Here is a 20,171-nt window from a genome sequence, read left to right on the forward strand (position 1 = left end):
CTATTCACTTGCCAGATTAATGACTGCAGTTCTAAGGAACCCTCTGTCAATGTTGTGAAATATGTGAATAACTCAACCATTATTGGAATCATCAGGAATCATGATGAGTGTACATCCAGACAGGAGATTGTGTGTTCAGAACAATTTGGAACTAAACATGCTGAAATCTGTGGACATGACAGTGGACTTTAGGCGGGCCCCCCCAATATTATCTTCTCTCACCATATTTAATAATAATTAATCTGTTATGGAAAGCTTCACATTTCTGGGAGCTGTACTCTCACAAGACTTGAAATGGAAGACCAATAAAGATTCCATTATTAAAAAGGCACAGCAACCACTGGAGTTGTAGATTATGAAATTCGATGTTAGATATAAGATGACATCTTGCCTGAAAAAGGGGCCAGAGCTGCCTCAAAAGCCTGCAAATTGTAATCTTTTTTAGCTAGCCAATTAAAGGTGTAATTTTGCTTGACTTCTCATTGCATCCATAATGGCTAACACGGTTCAACACCATAGTACTATAGTTAATATACAGTATAATAATCTTTTACAATGTATAACAAGTATATATATATATGAAATGCATGAGGTCTATGCCCCATCTTAGAAACTACCCAGTATAATTTTCCAAGGCTATCATGAGGTAAATGAGGAATTAACCCCCCACCAGATAGCGGGGATATACTGATGGTAAAGCCCATACACCCCTTCTATGAAGTGGTGCTAAGATCAATAAGACAATCCACAAAACTTCCCTCTTAACAAAGCGGTGTTCAGAGTAATGGCAGGATGAACATGAGTCAGAACTTGCTGCTGGCATTAGCTGATTGGAGGAGGTAATAAAGGTCTACATGTTAAGAGTCAGAAAATGTGATGTATTAGATGAGGTAATGGCAACGTATAAAAGAAGATGAATTTGAGCATACTCTGTGTAAATAAAAAAAGTTCTATATGTGTTCTGTAACAGCCCAACACCATAGCACAGACGGCCCACTTGCATTATGGAAGATTGTTTGTAAATTTTCAGTTATATCAAAAAATTATATAGAAAATAATTTTGACTTCAAATTAAACAGAATAATATTTTGTCTTTATATAAGCAGTGACATTTTCAGAAGGACTCTGATGTTCTGGATTTACTATATGCTAACCAGCTAGCCTGAAGACCTGGAAAAATGCAAGTCTTGTGCACTCAAGCACAAGCAGATAGAAAATAAAAGACTCTTAATTTCAACTTGTAGCACTCTGAAAACTTACCATAGATCATGGAAGTCAAATTATCCTAATTGTAGTCCCTAATGGTGTTTAAAACTCAGAAAAGATATGCAAACACTACAATTTTCATTTTTACTTTGTGCTCACCATATGAGGATGTAACAAGTATGGTTGTAATTTTTTTTTTAATTTCACTGTGTGTTGTACTTTGTCCTGTTTAAATTAAATACATTTCATAAGTAACAATAACATACACAACTGAAAGAATTCCAGACATCATTATCTAAAATGCAGAAGAAGATAGTAAATACACCATTACTGCTTTGTGGACATCAGTATTAGAGAAGTATAAGAAATTCTCTGTTAAAGGACAATTTATTTACTAGATTTTAGCGTAAAACTCAAGGTTCACCCTATTACAGTTTCATTTGTGCAAAAACAGTGACTGCATCATCCAAGCAGAAAAAAGCAGTGCCTTACAGACAGAAAATTACTTTTTCATGGAGAAGTTAGACAAGATGCACAATTACTCTTGCTGATCCAAACATTTAAAATATATAAGAAATATCGAAGATTTGTGTCCAATAGAATTTACCATTAACCTCTTTATAAAGGTTAAGGACAAAAATGTATTTTCAGCTTCCTTGATAATTGAACAGGTTCACCAAATAGGCTGAATTCAAGTGGCAGCTCAAGGCTAAAATGCTAAACTCAGACGATCTATTTGCTATTGGGACAAAGTGAGAATAATGAAAAAGGCCACTGAGCAACTGCAATAGCCGGGACAGAGGTGGAGTTATTTTCTTATCTAAACTAAAGTTTAGCAAAGAAATGTATGAAAAGTTTGGCTCTAAGCTGAATAAAAACACATGCTCTGCTCTAATGGCATTACAATTATATTGTTCTTGTCTACTTGTTTTCCTCCAAAAATTCATCTGTGCTGAAAAACTTAATTTATAATATGTGTTTTCTAACCTGAGAGTTCAACTGAACGGTAAGTCATAAAAACTAGTGAAGGCATTTTTTCATAATGCACAATTACACTATCAGGTACCAATAACACAAATATATTGTAGATCTTCTTGTGCTATTCCAATGCTACACTGGATATATAGATTGTAGCAGATGAAGAATTGGTATTCCCCAATCTTCCTAAAAGTATTTTATTTTTCAGTAATATAGGGGTGGGCAGAAATAGGTTTGCAGTTGTTTGTATGGAAAAAGACATGCAGGTGATGATTAGTTCAATAGCTTTATTAACACAATAGATTTATTAACTTTGTTAACTGAAATAGTTGTCACAATGGCACAGTGCCATTAGGTACAATCTCATAAATGCTCAAATTGTTGGCCTTTGGCACAGAGTTCTTTATTGTCATCGATTTCTTGAAATGCTTCTTTTATGTGGCCAATCATTTCATCCACAGTATGTGGTTGATGTGAAAAGACATTATCTTTGACAACACCCCAAAAGAAGAAGTCCATTGGAGTGAGGTCTGGTGATTGTGCTGGCCATTTCACTGGCTCTCAATGACCTATCCACCTTTTGGGTGACTGTTCATCAAGAAACTCATGCAATTTCATAGCATATTGTGGAGGAGCTCCATCTTGTTGAAAGACGCCTTCATGCTGCCTCTGTAATTTTGGTAAAACAGTGTCACTCCGTATGTTAAAATGCAGTACATGTGTAAGAGTTGTATGGAAAAAAAAGTACCCCTTTACATGAAAGACCCGCCCAAACTGTAACCCCTGACTGATTTAACTGTTTTCCTATCGAGTTATATGGGGATTTTCTGTGGAATAGTTGACATAGTTGTGGCGATTTACAGCATCTGAAAGTTTAAATTGAGCGTCGTCAGACCATGTAATTTTATCAGTGATGCCATTGCCTTGTCTTTCTTCATTCATAACCACTTCATAGAATTGTAAATGGCAATCTGGATCATCCTCTAATAACCCATGAATCAATCTTGGCCGCTGCATTTTCAAACATAAACGTTGCATTAGACGACTCAAAGATCTATGGGAAATGCCAAACTCAAATGAAGCTGTTTTTTTAAATTTCCTGGGGCATTTTGTAAATGCCAGAATCACTAACAAGTCATTTTCCTGGTTGTTAACACTCACCGGTTGGCCACTTTTTGGGGCATTACAGATGGACTCAGTTTTGTCGAATTTACTGCGTATTCTGTAAATTGTCTGTCCACTTGGTGGAGGTGTATCAAATTGTTCAGCCCATTTCTGTCCAACCTTTTCAGCATTCTCTGTCTTCCAGTATTGTTTAGATATCCATTTTCATTGGTTGTTGGTTAAATTACCAGCCATCGTCACTTAAATGAAAAATCATAAATAAGGATATGAAGTGATAACAAGAAGAAGAAGAAATACTCACCTGAAAGAACCAGGCATGAGGAAACTTGTCATCTCTTTTTATTTCTGTTTGCAACAATGGAGATCCCACAGTAACCAGATTAGCAGAAGGCATACTCACTGCAGAACAGGTGCAGCCCTTATTTATACAGATGGCTCTCATAACTTATTTGCATTCAAGGCACCTTGCTTACATAGAATAAGGCTTCACTTATTGGTTAAGTCACAAATTTTGCATAGTGCAGTCCAGGCACCTCGCTCACACAGAATTAGGCTTCACTGATTGGATAAACCACCAATTTTACATAGTGCAGTCCAGGCACCTCGCTCACACAGAATTAGGCTTCACTGATTGGTTAAACCACAAATTTTGTATAGTGCAGTCTAGGAACCTTGCTGACACAGATTAAGGGTTCACTCTTTGGTTAAACCACAAAATCACATGCTGTACTCTTTATCTCCTTTATTCTAATTGTTTAAAGTTCATTCCTCATAGAGGTTCGCCATTTCCTTCATACATGGCATCTAGCATGTTTAACTGTTTAGGCTGAAAACACTTCATGTGGGCATGTGCACATCTGACGCCTTGTCAGCTCCGTTCTCCTAACCCTGAGGCTAGCCCCAACCTCAGCCTTGAACGGGACCTGGCCCGGTGCAGGGAACTGAGGACCCCCAGCAGCTCCCTTTTCAGCCCTCATCAAGGGGAGAACCGAGAGGCCTAGGCAAATCTCCGACCTTAGAAATTTCTCTCAATCAGCCTTGGTGGGGGCTCATTCCACTGGTTCCTCCACGGGAGTCATTGAGGGACCTGGCGGCAGACCTTTGCTTCAACCTGCTCTGCTAAGTCTGAAGGGCACCCTTTTAGACTTCATGGAAGTCTGTTCCCAGCCGTTATGTTCCTATGGATTACTAGTTCTTCTAGTCATGTAGAAAAAGCGGGCAGTGGATCATGTGAAAAAGTGGGGAGGCAACAAAATTTTCTAAGTCCATGTGGGCAGTGGATCATGTAAATCTAAAGTGGTCATGGGGTCATGTAAAAAACGGGTAGAGGGTCATGTAAATCCAAAGTGGACCTGGGGTCATGTAAAAAACAGGCAGAGGGTCATCTAAAATCAAAGCGGACATGGGATCATGTTAAAAACTGGCAGAGGGTCATGTGAAATCAAAGTGGACATGGGGTCATGTAAAAAACGGGTAGGAGGTCATCTAAAGTCAATGCGGACATGGCGTCAAATAAAAAGCTGGCAGAGGGTCATCTAAAATCAAAGCAGACATGGGGTCATGTAAAAAACAGGCAGAATGTCTTCTGAAATCAAAGTGGACATGGGGTAATGTAAAAAACGAGCAGGGAATCATTTAAAATCAAAGTGGACATGGGGTCATGTAAAAAACAGGCAGAGGGTCGTGTAAAATAGCTACATGATCCTATGCCTAAATCATTCTTCTAAGGGAGCGCTGGCAGTCCTGGCGGCAGGCTTTCAGCTTACCTTGGTCTGCTAAGTCAGAAGGGCACCCCGGTACCTTTCTCAGAAGTCTGGTCACAGTTGATATGTTTCTGCATATTAATAGTTGTACTGCCATCAAAGAATCCTGGGATGCGGAGCAGAAGTCCTAAGGGGCCGAGGCCGACGCTCCTCCTGGAGGCACCTTCAGGGTCGGGACTTTGAAAATTTTTCTGTCTCCTTCCTGTCGGAGGTCCAAAAGGGACGAAGCTCAACTGGCCATGCCCACGGCAGAACCAAACAGCCTGGGGAGATTTGGGGGTGCCCCAGCAGCCTTCCCAAAGGCTTCTTCAGGGTCGGGACTTAGTCATTTTTTTGAGGTCTTAAATAGCTTTTTGCTCAAAATTTTCTAAGTCCCAAATGAATGGGAAATCCCATAGATGGAAGATCCCAGGTTGCCTCCAGGCATGCCTTCCAATGTATCACCGCTCATCTGCTCCACCGCACCCGCCCATCTCACCAGCTGTGCTGTTCTTCTTCTCCTCTGCTATCAAATAAGTATTGCTCAGTATCATGCTAAAATACTCTCGTGACAAACTCCTTCTTATTAAACAGTTTGTCCAGAGCAAATGGTCTGACTGGAATATTCTAAAAGACATCGGTATTTTGCGTCATGCGAAATATGTACATCGCGGGTCAGGTCACCGGCAGCATTTGCTCAGGAATATGCCGCCCTACTCATGGCCCTGGAAATAGAAGTGTCAGTGTGCCAAATTTACAGTATGTGAAAATAAACTCTGGTCATGGCTCTGTGTAAAAAGAAATCTCATCAACTAATATTGCATTTTTTAATTCGAGATCTCTTAATGGCAAAGTATTGGTGCTGTCAGAACTCATCATTGATACCAAACTTGATATTTTGTGCTTAATGGAGACCTGGCAAAAACCAAATGAATTTACGTCTCTCACGGAGGCGACACCACTTGGTTACACTTTCCTCACAGAGCCTCGTAGCTCAAGACAAGGTGGAGAACTTGCAGTAATTGTCAGAATGGACAATTGATTGTTCATTGTCTTTCGAGTGTCTGGCTCTTAAACTAATAACAGAATCAGGTCCTGTCTTACTCATTGTTCTTTATTGTCCTCCAAAATACAATGCATCCTTCTTATCTGATCTGACTGAACTATTAACTGACTTAAGTTCCTTTTCCCAGAGAGTCTTTCTTCTTGGTGATTTCAACATCTATATTGACATCCCCACATCTAAACTGTGAAATGAATTCCTATTCTTACTGGACTGTTTTGACTTGACACAACATGTTGATTTTCCCACCCATTCTGGTGGTCATATACTGGACCTGATCTGTACATCTGGATTATCTGTTGCCAATACTTACAGTACTGATTTGGGACTCTCCGACCATAAAGCAGTACGTTTCACTGTCTCATTATCTCTCCCTCCCTCCTCTTACCTGTAAACGACACATTTCTTACAGAAACCTTAAAAATATCTGTCCCTCTGTTCTTGCTGGATCCATTTCTGATCTTTTACTGTCTTCGCCTATTACTTCAACACTAGATGGCAGAATAATAGAAAGTGGCCATGACAACCCAAGGGTTTTGTTCTCTGTAGTTAATAAATTACTTCAACCTGCATCTGACCCAACTACCTCTTCTACTGAAGTCTGTAAGAAATTCCTCCACTTTTTCCATCCATCCATCCATTATCCAACCCGCTGAATCCGAACACAGGGTCACGGGGGTTTGCTGAAGCCAATCCCAGCCAACACAGGGCACAAGGCAGGAAACAATCCCGGGCAGAGTGCCAACCCACCGCAGGACACACACAAACACACCCACACACTAGGGCGAATTTAGAATCGCCAGTCCACCTAACCTGCATGTCTTTGGACTGTGGGAGGAAACCGGAGCGCCCGGAGGAAACCCACGCAGACACGGGGAGAACATGCAAACTCCACGCAGGGAGGACTCGGGAAGCAAACCCAGGTCTCCTAACTGCGAGGCAGCAGCGCTACCACTGCACCACCGTGCCGCCCCTTCCTCCTCTTTTTCCATAACAAAATTAAAGATCTAAATAATTCGACTAAAATAAATACATCATCTGTTTATATCCTTCCCTGTTTTCCCACTCCATCCAGCTCTTTCTCTAAGTTCTCACCAGTCACATCTGCTTTTGTTAATGACCTGCTTTGCAAGATGAGGCCGACTACAGTGATCCCTCGCTATATCGCGCTTCGTCTTTCGCGGCTTCACTCCGTCGCGGATTTTAAATGTAAGCATATGTGAATATATATCGCGGATTTTTCACTGCTTCGCGGATGTCTGTGGTCTACAGTACGTGTGCTTCCTCAGTTGATTTGCCCATTTGAATTCAAACAAGGGACGCATTTGAATTGAAACAAGGGACACTATTGGTGGATGGCTGAGAAGCTACCCAATCAGAGCATGCGGTTAAGTTCCTGTGTACTGCTGATTGGCTCAGCGACGGAGTGCTGCATTAACCAGGAAGTACTAATCTCACTCATTCAGCATTAACGTGCACAAGCGCCAACAGAAGATGCAAATGATTGCAGAAAAGGTAAAAGTTTTGGATATGTTGAAGGAAGGAAACAGCTACACCGCTGCAGGACACCATTACAGCATAAATGAGTCCACGATTCTTTTTATTTAAAAAGGAGGAAAAGCATATAAGATCTACGGCCACAGTGTCTTTTAACCAGGGCGCAAAATGAGTTGCAAGTGGACGTTGTAAGGCAGTAGTCTGGATGGAATCTGCTTTAGGGATTTGGATTGAAGAGTGATGGAAGAAGAACAACGGCGGTGCTAAACAGTCGCCTGAAGAGGCTCCTTTAGAAGAGCTGTAACGCTATCCTTTGTTGTGCAGTAAAATTAAACTCATCGTTATCGGACAAGTCGTCGTGTCATTGTTGGTGAGTAACCATAATTAATTATTTACGTACAGTACTTATTACATGTACATAGTTTAGTGTCACTGTACACACATTTTATTGTATACAGTTTTTCTTGCATTGTACGTATTTATTGATGGTGGCCTGTCTGTCGTAATGGCTGTAACATATGTGATATCGGAGACACTCGATATCTTTAAAATAATATTTAGGTTTTACTGTATGTAAACTGTGTTTACTTACATAATTTCAACGAATCTTACCTAATATCTAAGAGAATACAAAGGGTTTATGCTGTATAATTGTGCGTGAAATGTTTATAATAGTGTGGGAGAGTTTATAAGGGCTTAAAATATATAAAAATAACCACATGAACATATGGTTTCTACTTCGCGGATTTTCTTATTTCGCGGGTGGCTCTGGAACGCAACCCCCGCGATGGAGGAGGGATTACTGTACTTGTGTACTGGACCCCATCCCCACCACACTTCTTAAATCCTGCTTTCATGCCATAATCCCGACGATTACAACAATAATAAACTAATCCCTTGACACTGGCTTTGTGCCACTCACTTTTAAAATCACTTCTGTAACCCCAATAATTAAAAAAGTCTGGTCTTGATGCTGACAGTCTTAACAATTTTTGGCCTATTTCCCACTTACCTTTTCTGTCAAAAGTTCTTGAACGTGTTTTACCTTCCCAACTCATCAACTACTTAACTTCTAATAATTTGATGGAACCCTTTCAGTCTGGTTTCAGAGCACAGCACAGCTGTGAAACTGCTCTGCTACGGGTAACCAATGATTTGCTTATGGCAGCAGACTCTGGAAAAACATGCATATTAATTCTGTTAGACCTCAGTGCAGCATTTGACACTGCCAGACATGACATTCTACTGTCCACAATGGAGAACATGCTGGGTATCTCTGGCACAGCCCTCCAGTCCTATCTGACTGATAGGCAAGAGTTTGTTAGTCTTGGCAACAGCAGATCCAGCACAGCACCAGTCATACAAGGGGTTCCACAGGGCTCTGTCCTCAGTCCTCTGCTTTTCTGTATTTATATGCTTCCCCTTGGCCATATTAATTGTAGCTTTGGACTCGGTTATCATTTTTATTAAGACGATCCTCAACTCTATTTCAATGTAAAAAAAAGGAACGTCATCAGAGCTTTCTCAGCTCACAACTTGCCTCAGTGAAATTAAAACCTGGATGGAGTAGAACTCTTTAAAATGAAATTGCAACAAAACTGAACTCCTACAAATTGGGACTAAAATGCAACTTAATAAAATGAACTCCTTCCCAGTCAATCTTGGCGGTGATCTCATCAGACCTGCCTCTACTGCAAAGAATCTTGGTGTAATTTTTGCTTTCTCCCTTTCTTATTCCGCCCACATAAAATCACATTAAGAAACTCTCTTACTTTCACCTCCGTAACATATCACATGTTCGCTCCTTCCTCTCCTTTTCTAAAGCTGAGAAACTTGTCCATGCTTTTATCACATCCCGCATCGATTATTGCAATTCCCTACTGGCAGATGCACCTTCTAATCTTATATCACAGCTCCAGTTTATTGAAAACACGGACCAGCAGCAACAAGCACATAACACCCATCCTGCTTCGCCTTCACTGCCTCCCTGTGTCTTACAGAATTGAATATAAAATTCTACTAAAAACCTACAAAGCATTAAACAACCTTGCGCCAGAACAACTTTAGTGACCTTCTCCATCACTATGTGTGTGTCTGCCCACTAAGATCCTCTGATTCTGGCAATCTTATTGTACCCCACACTAATCTACACTCCATCTAGATAGATAGATAGATAGATAGATAGATAGATAGATAGATAGATAGATAGATAGATAGATAGATAGATAGATAGATAGATAGATAGATAGATAGATAGATAGATAGATAGATAGATAGATAGATAGATAGATAGATACTTTATTAATCCAAAGGGGAAATTCACAAAATTATTTATTACCCTTCTTTCAGTTTACCCTTATGTCAAGATGCTCATGGACCTGTGTGTGTGTGTGCTAGACCATCAATTATGTTGTCTGTTAGGCTTTTCTCTGAATTTACTGTCTTACTCTATTTATTTATTTGGTTTAGTACAATGCTATATACTGTATACCCTGCCGTTCTTTCTTAAACTCTGTGAAGTGCCTTGAGCATGGGAAAAGCGCTATATAAGTAAAATGTATTATTATTATTATGCCAGCGACCCACGTGCACTGAGATGGGGGGGGGGGGGGGGTTATCCAGAGGAAGGTCTAAGCTTTGTGCTGTTTCAACACGGGGGGACTTAACTTTTTATTTCGTTTCTGGGTGCAGGCCAGAAGGGCATTTTCACAGGGGATGGTGGTGGTCACTGTCCCCCACGATCAGTGGTCGGGGAGACTAGGACTGACCCACCGACAAGATCGATTGGCACAAAGAGTCAGACGAGGGACAAAGTCACGTGGTCCTCCAGGTCTCCATCCTCCAGCCTGGCCTAAGAGGGGGGCCTGTGCTGGGGAGGGCATCCCTATCTCTCCATGAGGACAAGAGCAATCAGCCCCCCTGATCTGTGGGTATTCATCCCGCGCTGAGCGGTCCTGCGCCTTGGTGGCCTTGGGCCATGGGGAGGTAATCGGCTAAACCCCTTTCTATCTGCAATTTCTCTAGCAACCAGAGATGAGAGCGTAGATCCATCCCCCTCCCTGCGGGGTGCTGACTTTCCTAGCAACAGGCCTGGTCTTGGAACCTCCTGCCTGGGAGGTCCTGTGATGATGGTGGTCTCGAGGGAACCCGGCTGGAACCGCAACAGCCCAGCCGCCGTTCGTTGGATGTGCATTCTGACTGCCTACAGGTCTACCTGGGTGATCCTGCCAGGAATATATGCTTGTTTCAGAGATTAAGCCATGCATGTCTAAGTGCAAACAGAAGTGACAGTGAAACTGCGAATGGCTCATTACATTAGTTATAGTCCCTTTGATCGCTCCACGTTACTTGGATAACTGTGGTAACTCTAGGGCTAATACATGCAAACGAGTGCTGACTCCCACCCCGGGGAGGATGCATGCATTTATCAGACCAAAAACCCACCCGGATCCCTGCACCTGGCCAGCTTTGGTGACTGTAGATAACCTTGGGCCGATCGGGAGCCCCTCAGGGTGGCGACAACAGATTCGAATGTCTGCCCTGTCAACTGTCGATGGTACTTTCTATGTCCACCAGGGTGACCAAGGGTAAGTGGGAATCAGGGTTCTCTTCCTGAGAGGGAGCCTGATAAATGGCTACCTCATCCAAGGAAGGCAGCAGGAGCATAAATTATCCACTCCTGGCTCAGGGAGGTAGTGATGAAAAATAACAATGCAGTCCTGCGTACTTTAAATACTTGCACAAAGATCCATTGTATTGCAAGTCTGGTGCTAGCAGCCATGGTAATTCTAGCTCCAATAGCATATATTAAAGTTGCTGCAGTTAAAAATCTCATAGTTAGATCTCGGGATTGAGCTGGCAGTCTGCCATGAGGCAAACTACCGTCTGTCCCAGCCCTTGCCTCTCGGTGCCCCCTCAATGCTATTGACTGAGTGTCCTGCAGGGTCTGAAACGTTTACTTTCAAAAAATTAGAGTGTTCTAAGCAGGCTCCCCCACCCAAATATTGCGGTTCTATTTTGTAGGATTCCTGAATCTGGGCCATGATTAAGAGGGATTGCCGGGAGCATTTGTATTGCGCCGCTATAGGTGAAATTCTTGGACCAGCGCAAGATGAGCAAGAGCGAAAGTATTTTCCAGGAATGTTTTCATTAATCAAGAATGAAATTCGGAGGTTCGATGACTATCAGACACCATCATAGTTCCAACCATCGTAGTTCCATAGCCCACCAGGAGGGCGGACGGGTTGTCCGCCAAATGTGCCCTCCCTTCCCCGTCAAGTTTCCATGCCCAACCCACCGTCCCTCCGGGAAAGGGGGATCCTCCCTGGGGTGCCTGGACCTCTCGTCCCACATGAGCCGGATCAGTCACAAATTTGCCTTAACCACCCTTGTTGGCCGGTGTGGGGAGGAGGCCAATTCCAGTTACCCAGGGCCCTGTGCCACCCCGCGGCAGTGCCTCTTTTTCCTCCTCATTGGGCCTTTGACAAACACAGAGAGAGAGAGAGACTATTCTTGGCAGTGGATCACTTGGCTTGTGCATCGATGAAGGACGTAGCTAACTGCGAGAACTAATGTGAATTGCAGTACATATTGATCATCAACACTTAATGAACCTTTCAGCCCTATTGGAGGCTGATGTCACAGTGTCTACTAACTCATGAAGGACTCAGGTCACCATATACCCAGTGACCATTGTTCCACTACGTAGCTTAGCGTGTTGGGCAATCTCAATCTCTATGATCAAAGCTAGAGGCTGCTGACCTAGCCCTAGGGATACAGCGTTCGGCGAACCCACTCCTCAGGCTTGTCAACATCAGTCCCTGACCCCCTTTGGGGACTCATGTTGTTGGCTGCTGGACAGCTTTATGGCCAGCATAAGGCCCATAGCCAATGACACAGGGGGAAATTCTCAGGTAGATCCAGGAAGGCAATAGCAGAGCCAGTAGTGTATGAGGAGACATGGCCCCTGTCAGCCTCGTCAAAGCCTTCCTGGAACTCAAGGGCCTAACCAACCATGGTTCTGAGGTCAAATATGGTGGCTACTGGATCATTAAAGATCCTTAAGATAAAGAGTTTTGTGAGGGACAATGTCCTCTGGGCATCCTATATGGAATACTGGTAGGATCTCAACCACTTCTCTGTGGTCTTTGCCTGAGGGATCACAGTTGTAAGGATCGTTTGAAGGGGGGCGTTTCCTGCAACAATTTTTTTTTCCACACACACTTGTGGAACCTCAAAACACCTCCCAGGCTCAACCCAGGAGATCAAGTGTTGTAATGGTCTGTTAAGCCATCACCCTTGACATGATACACTCTGAACATAACTCAATCCTATTAAAATATAGTCGCTATCATATAAAATGATGTATTTGTGATATAATCAGAGATGATACAAAAAAAAGAAATACAGTATAAATGAAAGATGGATATCACCACTCAACCATAGATTCGTTTAAAGGTAACACTTAATCATTAGTCATCAAATCAAATTACTCACACTGATGAAATGGTTATAGTATGACTTATTAGTTTTGCATGAGTAGGCAGAAGTCTTAGCTCAAAACCACCTATCTGTCTGGGAAATCTAATATTTTGAACACTTCATGCGTCTAAATAGTGTGCTTAATTGTGGAGTCAGTAGCCATAGCATAATCCCACTCAACTATAATAAGACATTAATATCCTATAACAAGTAGAGACCTGGGTCAGGACTTAGTACTGATACCAGGCGACAGTAGGACTGAATCTCATAGTGATATACTAAGCCATCCCAAGCCAGCATTTACTGTCTTGGCCATAAGAGGTGCATGCTATGTTTCACTTGGATGGGCGAGAAGGCCGATCTAAGGGGCACGGTTGACGAACAACGTTAAAACTCGGAATATGCTTGGCAACGGGCTCTTAAGTAGCAAAATGCCTTGTCAATCACTGTGATAGTGATGCACATGAATGGATGAACGAGATTCCCACTGCCTCTACCTACTATCTAGTGAAACGACAGCCAAGAGAACAGGCTTGGTAGAATCAGCAGGGAAAGAAGACCCTGCTGAGCTTGACTTTAGTCTGGCACTTTGAAGAGACATGAGAGGCGCCACCGGTGAAATACCACTAATCTTATTTTTTTTTCATTCACTTAGTGAGGCAGGAGGGGCAGCTCTCCCTTCTGGTGTCAATCACCCAAGCCACCTTTGGCCGCAACATACTCCAGGGACAGTGGCAGGTGGGGAGTTTGACTGGGGCGGTACACTTGTCAAAACGTAATGGAGGTGTCCTAAGCTCAGGATGGCCAGAAACCTCCCGTGGAGCAGAAGGGCAAAAGCTGGCTTGATCTTGATTTCAGTACGAGTAAAGACTGTGAAAACAGGGCCTCACAATCCTTCTGGCTTTTTGGGTTTCAAGCAGGAGGTGTCAGAAAAATTACCACAAAGGATAACTGGCTTGTGGCTGCCAAGTGTTCATAACAACGTCACTTTTTGATCCTTCGATGTTGGCTCTACCTATCATTGTGAAGCAGAATTCATCAAATGTTGGATTGTTTACCCACTAATAGGGAACGAGAGCTGGGATTATACCGTCGTGAGACAGGTTAGTTTGATGATGGTGTTCTCACAATAGCAATCCTGCTCAGTACAAGAGGAACCCCAGATTCAAACATATGCTGTATGTGCTTGGCTTGGGGTGCGTAGACCCTAAACTCTGATTTAATGTGGTTGTGGTGGGGGCTTAATAGTGAAAAAGACAGAGGATCGTGTAACTTAAAAGAGGCAGGAGTGGTATGTGGTACCAGAGGTCGTGTAGCTGGGGAGGGAAAGGGTTATGCCTGCTGGGAAGCAGAGGGTTGTGTAGCCAAGGTGAGCAGAGGGTCATGTAGTTTGCAACAGGGGTCATGCAGGCACAGAGGCAGAAGGTCATGTAGGATGCGAAGCAAATGTAAACCTACTTTTGCCCACCTGTTCTGGCTACATGACCCTCTTCCTCTGAGTTCACATTACCCTCTGCGGGGTGTGCAAAAGTAGGTTTGCAGTTGTTTGTATGGAAAAAGTCATGCAGGTTATGATTATTCCAGCAAACTCACAACTATAAACCTACTTTTGCGCACCCATGTATTTTACATGCTCAGTGTTTATATTTTTATTGTTCATTATTTTTTTAACACAAAAATATTTATTTGTATATAAATCATCCTTTTTGTAATGAATAGGATTGTAGTTCAAATTAATTACTAGTGTGACTTTTTTATTAGACACATTAGACATTTTATTTTCACTATCCTAATTTTAATATTTTAAAGTTTCTGAATCAATTACTGAACCTAACTGACAGAATGTAAAATATTTCAAATTATCTTTCTGAACATTTTCCCCCCTAGATTGGATGACCAACAGTTAGTCTCTAAAATGATATCCTTAACACTAGGAATTTATTCACATACTATCTTATTAGGAAGTGACTGCTGTTTGGTTCTTGACTCACTGATCGATTGATACTTCAAGAAAGAAACTAATTTGTAGAACTTGGCATCAATCCTTAAAATTTTACAGCATGTCTGAGTTCATGTGGCTTCTTATATGCAATGAACAAAGAATGCCTTTTGTTTTCTGCAGTGCTCCAATCACACACTCTTAAATAAGCTATTTGTACTTGATTATAAATGCTTTCAGATTTCTGCTCAACAATGACTAGTATGAAACAAGCATGGTATCTGGTTTTGCTCCTGTTATTATAGAACTGAAACTAAACAAGAAGAAAGAGTCCATATGCTGAATATTAAACCAGTGGCTATGCAAATGACATGAAAACAAAACAGTACAGGAGGGAATTCAGCATTAAATTTCAAAGAACACATTTGGGCTCAAGAGATCAACAGAGAAAGTAAACATTTTTTCTTTTTTTCTGTTGTATAAGTTAGTGAGGAGGCAGAGCATATATTTAGTGTATGGTGTTTGCTGCAAGCTATTAAATGGTCAAGCAATAGGATCTTGTCTAACAAAATAAGGTATACCATACATTTTTCAAACACAATGCAGTAAAGATGTGTGGGTTAAACCTTTTAAGACATTGACTGAGAGGGGCAGGAGAGAAAGTATAAATTATGTGCTTGACTCCTGAATTACTTTGGTCTCCCGCCCAAAATAGGAAATATATTCTCTAACAACAGGATGTGGTGAGATTAATTCTCTAAGCAACATTAATCACTATACACTGAATTAAATTTTAAATAGTGTTTGAAAATAAATCAAAGCAGACTAAAAATTAAGATATACATTGACAAATGCATACTTCTTACAAATTTGAAGTACAACTACCTACAAAGGAATGCCAAAAACAAGTATACAGTACTATACTATGTTGATTCATTCTTGTCTAAATCTCTTCCCCAAACAAATAAAATGGAAAGAGAAAAGAATGGTCTTAAAGTATATGTTTGATATTTTTCATAAGAAACTTTAAAAAAATTTGACAAACAAGAGGAGACCATTCAGTCCATCAAGCCCATTTGGTTTAGCTAATAGCTAAGCTGTCCCGGTGTCTCATACAGATACTTCCTAAAGGTTGTCAAAGTTTCTGATTCAAGTATATGTCTCTGTAGTTTGTTCCTGGCTTCAATCTTAAATACACTTCTCCTTAATTTCCATTGATTTTCTCAAGTATGTGGTTCATCCTTAAGATGAAAGAATGTTGCTGGATCTACATTATCAATGTCTTTGAGGATTTAAAACTCCTGGGTCAGGTGTCCAAACAGGTTTAATTCTCTGAGTCTGTCAGAGTGCAACATATCCTTAACTCCTGGGATGCACTTGGTTGCTCTTCTTTGCACACCTTCAAGTGCTGCTCTGTCTTTCTAGTACCATGGAGACCATAACTGAACACAGTACTCCAAATGAGGCATTACTAGTGCATTATATAGGTCGAGCATAATGTCCCTTGACTTAAATTCAACAGTTTTTTCAAGTCAAAGTTAATTCTTTATAATCATTGTATATATTGTATATATTAAATTGCCACATTAAACTGTGTTTATAAATTAAAAAAATAGCTAGCCTGTTCTTGCATTTTAAAATGGAGATCAGGGGGCAGGAGTCCAAATGTGAAAATAAAAAACTTAAAATGTACTTAGTATTTCTGCTTTGAAGAGGCAAAGGTTTTGATTTAAGAAAAAGTGCCTTCCATATTTCTAAGTCATGCTTGTGACAACCAAAGTAAACTGTCTGCTTACAGTGGTGATTGTGGCAGAGTATTTCATGTTTCCATATGATCTCCTAGTGTCATAGTAGCTTCACACTGCTTTGTATTTAGGCAACTCCAATTCTGTTTGCCAAACAGTTATATTCTTCCATGACTTATAGGAAATGATGCTCTGCACAAAAGTGTGCAGAGTGTCTGATAGCAGCAGAGCTTTCAGAATGCCTTGAAATTATCTGACTTGAGCATGTCTTCAAACCATTGTGACTAGATGATTCAAAAGGTGTGTCACAATGTGTTTGTATATTCAAATCAAATTTCCTTTCTATGTCAATGCTTGCTTAAATCATTTTTAATATGCAATGCTAGTGCACATGCTGAATAACTTACAGACACACAGGTTTGAAAGACGATGTCCACTAACAGTAAATCATGGTATTTTTTTTTTCCTTAATCGCACTTTACATCCACACGCTTCAGTCCTTCTGGGCAAAGAAGAATGACTATTTATTATCGCATTTTCATTAATTGTCAGGTCTGATGTCTCTGTGAGCATGATATCTTCCAGCACTGAGCTCTTCACCCATGGCTTGCCCTGTCTACTTTATGCCACCTACTTTTTTCCATGTGGAAACTGGTGAAAGGGCTGCTTTTTGCCAATCATGTTGTATTGCTATATTTACATAGCATACACAGTGAGATTCACACGATCATGTCAAAAGTTTTTCTTTTAAATTTATTATCACACAATTGTGTGCGCCCTTTTTAAATCATAATGATAACTGAAATCAACTAAATGGGCATGATCAAAAGTTTACATACCCTTGAACGTTGGGGCTGATAATATACACACAAGTTGAAACACACAGGTTCAAATTAAGTTTAATTAAGGGAAAGCATCCACATGTGTAAAATCTTTGATTGTAACACTGGTCAACAAGCATTTTGCTACTGGGATTCTTTCATCTGTACTTTAACAAATTTCACTTGCTGACTCCAAATCTGAAAACTGTTAACGTCCAGCACGTCTCATTTTTTAGTTATGATGTTCCAGGTCTTGGATAACTATGGTGACTGGATGCGTTTCAGCATTTAAGAAATAAGTTTGGTCTCGAGAAAAATGAAGCCAAAATTAAGAAAGGTGTTTTTGTTGGCCATGACATCCATGAACTGATGCTTGACAATGAGTTCAAAAGGAAACTGAAGCCAACTGAATCAGCACCCTCATTCGTGCAGGTTGTCCAGACAGTCACAGAGCACAGAATTATACTGAGCTTGTGGAGAATATGCTGAAAGTATATTAACTTACGGGAGCCAGAATGTCACTGAAGATGCATTTTTTACATTCTCATCTCGACTTTTTTCCACCAACTCTAAGCGATGTCAGAGATGAGCATGGGGAAAGATTTCATTAAGATATAAAGGTGATGGAAAACTGATATCGGGAAAAATTCACTCTGAGCATGATGGGTGACTACTGTTGGTTCTTGCAAAGAGAGACGGATGTGCAGTAAAAGCGCAAAAACGAGTGCCTCCAACATTTTTGGGCACGCTGACCTCACTTTTATATTGAGGTAAATTGACATAAATATACTTTAACGTGTTTCTGGTATCGTCTTCTGGTTTGTTTTCCGTCACGTCAAAACAATTTTTGTGGGACATAGTCCAAACTCCAGATATCGTGTTGATATATTATATTGATATTCAAAAGTGTCAAAACGTTAATGATGTGTATTTCAAAAACCTGATGTGCTAGCTTAATTCTGATTTCATATATGAAATCAGTGTAAAAAACTTAATACAGAGATGTTCTGATGTTCCCAGAAGCAAACAAAAAATATTTTTTTGTAAACCAGTGAATCAATGTCTGTGCATAAATAGGCATGCAGAGCTGAACTGACTTTGCTGGATACCAAGCCTTGAGCAAAGCAAAAGAATTGTCAAAGGAACTGCATGGAAAGGTTGTTGATCCGTATAAATCAGTAAAAGGATATAAAAAGGACATCTGGAATGGGCTACATGGTTGAATTGCAAGAAAAAAAGCTTTTACTGTGCCAACACCACAAAACAGCCCACTTACAGTATGCCAAAGAGCAACTAGATAAGCCTCAAAAATTCTGAAACAAAGTTCTTTAGAGTGATGAGACCAAAATTGAACTTTATGGTCACAAACATAAACACTATGTTTGGAGAGAATGCATCAAGGCCCGTGACGAAAAGTACACCATCCCTTTTGTGGAGCATGGAGGTGGACCTCTGATGTTCTGGAGGTATGTGACCTACAGCGGCACAGTTTCTGAAAATTATTGGCAAGATGAATGCAGCACATTACCGGAAAATATTGGAGTACAACTTGCATTCATCAGTCCGGAAGCTGCACATAGGACACACTTGAATCTTCCAACCACAAAATAATACAAAACACAAGGCCAAGTTGGCCCTTCAGTGGCAACCACAGAAAAAAAGTGTCCTGACCTCAATTTCATTGAGCCACTTTGGGGAGATCTCAAACGTGCAATTAATGCAAGGCAAGCCAAGAATTTATGGGACCTCGGAGAATAGGCAGTTCTAGCACCTGAGAACTATCACAAAAGACTGAATGCCATCATTGATGCTAAAGGGGGCAAAAAAACAGTAGTAAGAATTAAGGGTATGCACACTTTTGAACATGGACTATCTCATTATTTTCCTTATTGCTATGTTTTGTTTAATGGTTGTACTAGCTTTAGAAATGCATTTAGAGAGGAGATAAGTCCTCAACCAAACCTGCACCCCAATAGAATATTTTACATTTCTTATAGTGCAAAGCCGGTTTGGTTTTGGGCTTCACCATCCATTTCCTAAGTTGTTTTTCAAAAGCTGTAATGACTGTAATTAATGATATAGTATCCATCTGTGTAACTTGACTGCCACGAAACCCTCACAAATTCTACATTGCTCCTAACCACTTTGTACAGATCCTCTTCCTTCTGCTGGCCCCTTATTTGGAGACATTTTTTGCTGTAACCACTATGATCAGCCTTGTATATTTTTGCACATCAATACCACTGCAGCATCCATTGATCCATGCAGCACCTCTTTATGAGCATCTGTGCTTTCTGTCAATGCCTTATTTATGCATCTCAGCCTCTAATGGCAGCAGGATGTCTTTACCTCTTTTCACCTATTGGAGAGGATATATACATAGAATTCAGCAGGTTCACTGCCTAAACCACCTCTTGAAGGGTGTCCTCTGACTGTGACATGTATGTCCAGCTCAACACCTCTTTCCAGCACCTCACTTGGAGTGAAAGTCCCCTGTGCCCAGCTCTCAGATCATATCTAGTCTAACTGTGTGAAAGTGAGTGAAAGGAGACAATGAATGTACATCAAAGAAGT

The 20,171-nt window shown here is 40.9% G+C and overlaps 1 pseudogene; it reads left to right on the forward strand.

Annotated features, from left to right (window-relative positions):
* Positions 1-12,118: 12,118 nt before the first annotated feature.
* Positions 12,119-12,260, forward strand: LOC114651482 (uncharacterized; annotated as a pseudogene).
* Positions 12,261-20,171: the final 7,911 nt, after the last annotated feature.

Source organism: Erpetoichthys calabaricus, chromosome 4 (assembly GCF_900747795.2).
Source record: "Erpetoichthys calabaricus chromosome 4, fErpCal1.3, whole genome shotgun sequence".
NCBI classification, from domain to species: Eukaryota; Metazoa; Chordata; class Cladistia; order Polypteriformes; family Polypteridae; genus Erpetoichthys; species Erpetoichthys calabaricus.